We start from the raw sequence: 6280 nt of genomic DNA, 5'->3' as shown, positions 1-6280 counted from the left end.
CGCGCCTGCCCTGCGAACTACATTTCCCGACAGGCGCCGAGACACGCTCCTCGCTGACTGGGCCCAGGAGCCTGCTGACGTGGGAGGGGCCGCCACTTCCTTGGCCTCCTAGGGGCCTCCTGCCGCTTTGGAAGCTTTAGCGTTTCCGGTCTTAAGCGCTTCCAGAGCCCAGGGGCAAGGGTGGGACGTCCCTGGTTCCTGATCCCAGCAAGGGCTTCTCTTACAGTCGCCCCGGAGTAACCCCAGCGGTAGGGAACTCCTTTAACTCTTTTACTCCTGGGTCACTAATTCTCAAGCCTCTTAGTGCAGAAGAAATTCCTGGGAGAGGCCGTAGTAAAACTTCAGATTTCTGGGCCCCTTCGCGACAACCCTGACACACCGCATCTCCCATAAGCTGAAGAATTCGCATTTTTTTAAGATTTTACTTATAAGAGAGGGAAAACATAAGCACAAACGGTGCGGGGAGGGGCAGAAGGAGAGAGAGCAGTTGACTCCCCACTGATCAGGGAGCCCCAGGGGTTCCGTCCCAGGACCCTGGGATTATGACCTGAACCACCCACCCTCCCTCCCCTGAGAATTCGCGTTTTATTTTATTTTGTATATATTAGATAAAACAGTGAGTGAACACTTGGAACCCGCAGAGAAAGAGAGAGGAGCAGACTCCCTACCGAGCAGAGAGCCCCACCCAGGACTCGATTCAAGGACCTCAGGACCACGACCCCAGCCTAAGGCAGACATTTAACCCACTGAGCCAACCAGGCGGTCCGAGAACTCGCATATTAATAAGCTTTCCTGAGTTTATGCCTTTGGTCTTGTTCTTGCTGGTCACATTGGCCTAGAGCTTTTTAGTTTCTTCTCTTGAAGACCCCAGCTTCGACCTTGCTACCCCGACCACTCCTCTCCTAACCTCGGCCACCACCAGAGGGCTCCTGGGTGCTTGGGTCACCCCCGCGGCCCGCCTCTTGTCTTCCAGTTGGCTCCACCGCTGGGGGTCACATTTTCCCTCCTGGGTGAGTTGGCACGAGGCCAGAGACGATGCTGTCACTGGGGAGACGTCGTCCTCACACTGGTCCCCAGCTGGTGCCGCTGGTGTTGGGACGCCAGACTTGAGTGCTGGGACTTCCCTGGTGGGCCCCGGACCCAGGAGAGAGCCGCCTGCGGTTGTGCCCTCCAACTCCGGGCCGAAGCTGGTCGAGGGGCAGGCGCCCCGCCGCCCCCAACCCACAGAGGCCACGGCCCTGGAGACAGACCCGAGGGAGTTAGGGCTGAGCTGCTGTGCTGGGACTGGGGGCCCGGGGCACGCCGATCCTTCGGGCTATTGTCGCCCGGGGCGCAGCTGGTTTCGGGGACAGGAGGTCCAGGAACCTGACCCTGGCGTCCAGCCCAGGCTCCCAGGAATGAAAGGCTCCTGATGGAGACACCCCAGGAGTGACTCCGCCTGCCACCAGGAGCTGCCCCCCAAGCCTTAACCCCAGGGCGCAGCCTGGTGGCCTCCCTCCTGAGCTTGTGGCTTCTGCCCCTGGGCCCCGGGAAACCGAGCCGCTTTGCCACCGCTCAGTGGCTTCGGCCTGAGATGCTCACCCTGGAGCAGGTCTTAGCGCTGTTGGAGTCCGAGCGGCTCCTGGCCCTCCTGTCCCGGGAGATCCACAGCCCGGTGCAGAAGCTGCTTCCGCAGAGCCTGGAAGAAGCTGTGCCTCCTGCCCGGTCCACGCAGAGAGTTTGGGAGATGAGGGAATCGGTCAGGCAGACAGCGAGAGCGGGCTTTTACATGGTTTGGGTTGGTCCCGAAGACTGAGACACCGCGCACTCTGACTTCCCTGTTCGGGTTTTCTGGATCTCCCCGAGGCGACCTTACTTGGGCCGGTGGGTTTTTGTGGTTCTATCTGGGACTTGGAGCCTCCAGGTTTGCGCCGGGCGCGGAGGGAGCGCGAAGAGCGCCGGTCCCCGCGGGGAGGCGCTGTTGCGGCGGCAGTCGTCACGGTGGGCGGGACTTGGAGCCCAGGGGTCGCGATGCCGGCTCTCGCTGCCGCGGACAGTGGGACTTTGGGCAGGTTACTGCCCCCCACCCCCCGACTTGGGCCTCACTTCCCCGTGGCTCAGAGGCTCCGGGGAGGTTTTGAGAACGGAAAGGCGAGCAACGTGTACGTTAGACGACCCTGCCGGTGTGTAGCTGGTGCTTCCAACTTGGCGGTCCTGGCGTGGTGGCCGTGCCCGGAGCCCCCGCGCCTCGGGAGGCTGAGGCGGGAGGACCGGGGAGCCCGGCAGCTCTGGGCCGGCGGGCGCGGCGCTGGGCGGGTGTGCGGGCGAAGCGCGCACGTTCGCCGTCCCTCTGGCTAAGCTCCTGGGAGCCGGAGGCCGCCGCGTGGTCTGGGGAGGGGTGAAGCCTCCCGGGTCGGGGACGGAGCGGGTTCAGATTGGCGTGGGAACCGGCAGCGGGCCCTGCCCGTGAACAGCCTCCGCATCCAGCCTGGACAGCACAGGGACACCCGTCTCGGAACGAACACAGCCTTCGGGGCGGTTCTGTTAGGGGCAGCGGTCTGGTCTCGCCCGCGGGGCCGGGTCTCCGCTAACCGGGAAGTCAGAAGAAACCACTGGGCCCTGAGGCTTGGAGATCACGCTCCCCAGGGCCCCCAGGTCAGCTTACCTCGCAGTGAGGCAAGGGAGCAGCCCGGAAAGGCGGGGGAGGGAAAGAGGGCGTGCAGGACAGCAGATGGGGGGGGGGTGTCCTGGGAAAGGGTCTCCCCACGCCCTCCATCCCAGCCACATACACACATTTTCACTCACTCCTCTTGTTTAAACCATTCTTGTTCTCTTGTTGAATCCGAAGGGACAAACTGTGGTCTTTTTTTTCTTCAAGATGATATTTATTTATTTGGAAGAGAGAGATCACGAGTGAAGGGAGAGGGAGAAGCAGACTCTCCGAGGGGCTGCGTCCCAGGACTCTGAGATTGTGACCTGAGTGGAACGCAGATGCTTGCGGACTGAGCCACCCAGGCGCCCCCAACCCGTGATCTTCTATTGAAGGTTTTCCCTGAAATCTCTGTTATAATTCTCTTGCTGTTGGGCCCTTTTATGGTGATAAGTGATGGCAGATTGACTTCTGATCAGAAACATCGGGGCGGGAACAGAAATGCTTTTGAAGGAAACTTTGCCTGAGGGAAGAGCATGAAGGTCACTGAGCTTCCAGCTGGAGCCAGTGGACACTCGGTGAAGCTCTGAAGTCTGGAGTAGTTGCTACTTTTTGCTCACTAGATCCGGTGAGCTTATCTTCACCAATGTCATAGTCCTTTGTGATAGCTTGTGGAAGGAAGGTTGACCAAGTTCCCAGGAAATAAAGTAGGACACGGGATTAGAAAGTTGAGAAATCCCTGCAGTGGGTTGATGAAGATACATTGCTGGCCTTGCCAGTTGACCTCAAATGGTTTCTGATGGTCTTTACTAACAGTTATTGAGGAATAAAAGAAACATTAGCCAGATCACTAGAGGCATACCAGCTACCAGGTTATCTGTTAATTTGCTCCAGCAATGAAATTGATGTGGGAAACAAAGGTAGAAGAAAAATTATTAGATTTCCTTACTACCTATAGCCCATTGACAAGTCCTTGGAAGAGGCAGAGTGACATTCCTCTAGGGACTCAACTGCCTTAATGTTGATAGTTTGCTAAGGGCAAAAGGCAGTCCTAGCCTGACCTCCCCATCACCACAACCACCAGGATCCTGTAAGTCTACTTTAACGTATAAAGATTGCTTTGGAAACTTCCTTTATCTCTCAACCCTCCAAGGTACATGTGGCAATCATCCCCAAGCATATGGCCCACAATATACATCTGAAGGGTCTCATGACTAAGGCTTTATTCGACGGTAATAAATGATCTTTCCCAACAACAGCTAGCCCGCTCAAGGTGCTGGAAACCTTGCTTCCAAAATTCCTTAGAGACTTACGATATCCCTAAGCCCCTCCCAACTTGGAAGTACAAAATGGACCATTCCTCGTGAACCCAGTGCGGCTCTTTCTGCCCACGGGTCTTGGCCCCGTGCTTTAATAAAATCACCTTTTTGCACCAAAGACATCTCAAGAATTCTTTCTTGGCCATCGGCTTTGAACCCTAATAACATCTTTCCTATATCAAAATCACATCTGAAACAGTAGCTACAACTGGAGTCCCCACCTGCTTAAGTTTACAATAAAGCACTGTGTCCCTGAGATCGCCACCCCCCAGCCAAAACCAAGAGTGGGGCGCTTAACCTTCTGTGCAGGAGCCCCAAGATATATTTGTTTTCTACATGGGCTAAATATGCAAGGTGACTAACTGGAATTTAAATAAAGGTTTGAAAAAGAAGAAAATAACGCCAGGTGACTTGGGGTGTAGTGGGAATCATCATTCCTGCTCGTTTCAGGTCCTTGAGGGCGGTGCTACCCTCTGAAATCCCTTGAGGAATATAGCATGGCGTTTGGATTACTCGTTTCCTAGGAAGTGGAAGTTCTAGTGGTTTCCACTTGCCCTTTCTTACTATAATAGCTGTCACTCCACAGGTCAGGGAACCAATGTGGGTATCCTGCCAGTTGGTGAGTGTATCTATTCCAGTTACAGTCTGGAACTGGGGAAATAAGAGAGGGTGAGTTTGGGGACTTAATGGGCCACCAGGGTCACGACTGCGCTACAATTCCACTGATCACCTGACCTCCATGAGCCCCCACTCGGATGGAGGGGCCACAGCAATGCCTGGAATTAGCACCAGCTCTGAGGCAGTGTTCACTACCCCCCCCCAAATCTGGTTATTTCCTTTTCCCTAATGCACAGTGACCCTGGTAATGGGCCATAGGTCCCTTTGGGAGAAGGCTGGCAGAGAGTTCAACAGTATGTGTCTCCAGGCAGCCAGGGGGCTCAGTCGTTAGGCGTCTGCCTTTGGCTCAGGTCATGATCCCAGAGTCCTGGGATCGAGCCCCTCATTAGACTCAGTGCTCAGCGGGAAGCCTGCTTCTCCCTCTCCCACTCCGTCTGCTTGTGTTCCCTCTCTCGCTGTCTCTCTCTCTCTCTCTGTCAAATAGTTAAATAAAATCTTAAAAAAAAAACAGGGGGTGCATGGGTGGCTCAGTGGGTAAGCCACTGAGTCACCCAGGTCATGACCTCAGGCTCAGGTCATGATCTCAGGGTCCTGGAATCGAGTCCCGAGTGGGGCTGTCTGCTCAGCGGGGAGCCTGCTTCCCCTTCTCTCTCTGCCTGCCTCTCTGCCTACTTGTGATCTCTGTCTGTCAAATAAATAAATAGAATCTTTTTTAAAAAAACAGTATGTGTCTCCGGCAGTGTAGTGAGATCTTTCTAAAGAGGACCTGGCCTCGGGGCACCTGGGTGGCTCAGTGGGTTAAGCCTCTGCCTTCAAGATCTCAGGGTCCTGGGATCGAGCCCCGCATCAGGCTCTCCGCTCAGCAGGGAGCCTGCTTCCTCCTCTCTCTCTGTCTGCCTCTCTGCCAACCTGTGATCTCTCTCTCTCTGTCAAATAAATAAATAAATAAATCTTAAAAAAAAAAAAGAGGACCTGGCCTCCCTTTCATCCAGGGACTTCGGGTCTATAAACTGACACAAAGGGGCGCCTGGGTGGCTCAGTCAGTTAGACATCTGTATTCTGCTCAGATCACGATCCTCGGGTCCTCGGATCAAGCCCCACATCAGGCTCCCTGCTCAGCTGGGAACTTGCTTCTCTCTCTGCCTGCCACTCCCCCTGCTTGTGCTCTCTCACTCACACTCTCTCCCTCTCAACCTGACAAATGAAAAAAATCTTAAAAAAAAATAAAAATAAAACAAACTGGCTCAAATCTGGGAGTCAATTGAGGGGCCATGACTCTGTTTGGATGACTGAGATTAGATTTAAGTGCACTCCACCAGAAACTTTTCCATTTAAACAGCTCAAGTGAGAATTTAGTAGACTCCCATGGGTTTCTCTTCAAGGGACACCACAATCAGTTATGACAAAATGCTAATCACTGGATTTTGGTGGAGAGTATACACTGTGCACTGTCCAAAGTTGGGGAAGGTCTTGTTTTAAAAAATCATGGTTCATGGGGCGCCTGGGTGGCTCAATGGGTTAAGTCTCTGCTTTCGGCTCAGGTCATGATCCCGGGGTCCTGGGAACGAGCCCCGCATCGGGCTCTCTGCTTAGCGGGGAGCCTGCTTCCTCCTCTCTCTCTCTGCCTGCCTCTCTGCCTACTTGTGATATCTCTCTCTGTCAAATAAATAAATAAAATCTTTAAAAAAAAATCATGGTTCGTGCTCACCCAGGG

Source organism: Meles meles, chromosome X, assembly GCF_922984935.1.
Source record: "Meles meles chromosome X, mMelMel3.1 paternal haplotype, whole genome shotgun sequence".
NCBI classification, from domain to species: domain Eukaryota; kingdom Metazoa; phylum Chordata; class Mammalia; order Carnivora; family Mustelidae; genus Meles; species Meles meles.
This window is presented reverse-complemented; position numbering follows the sequence as displayed.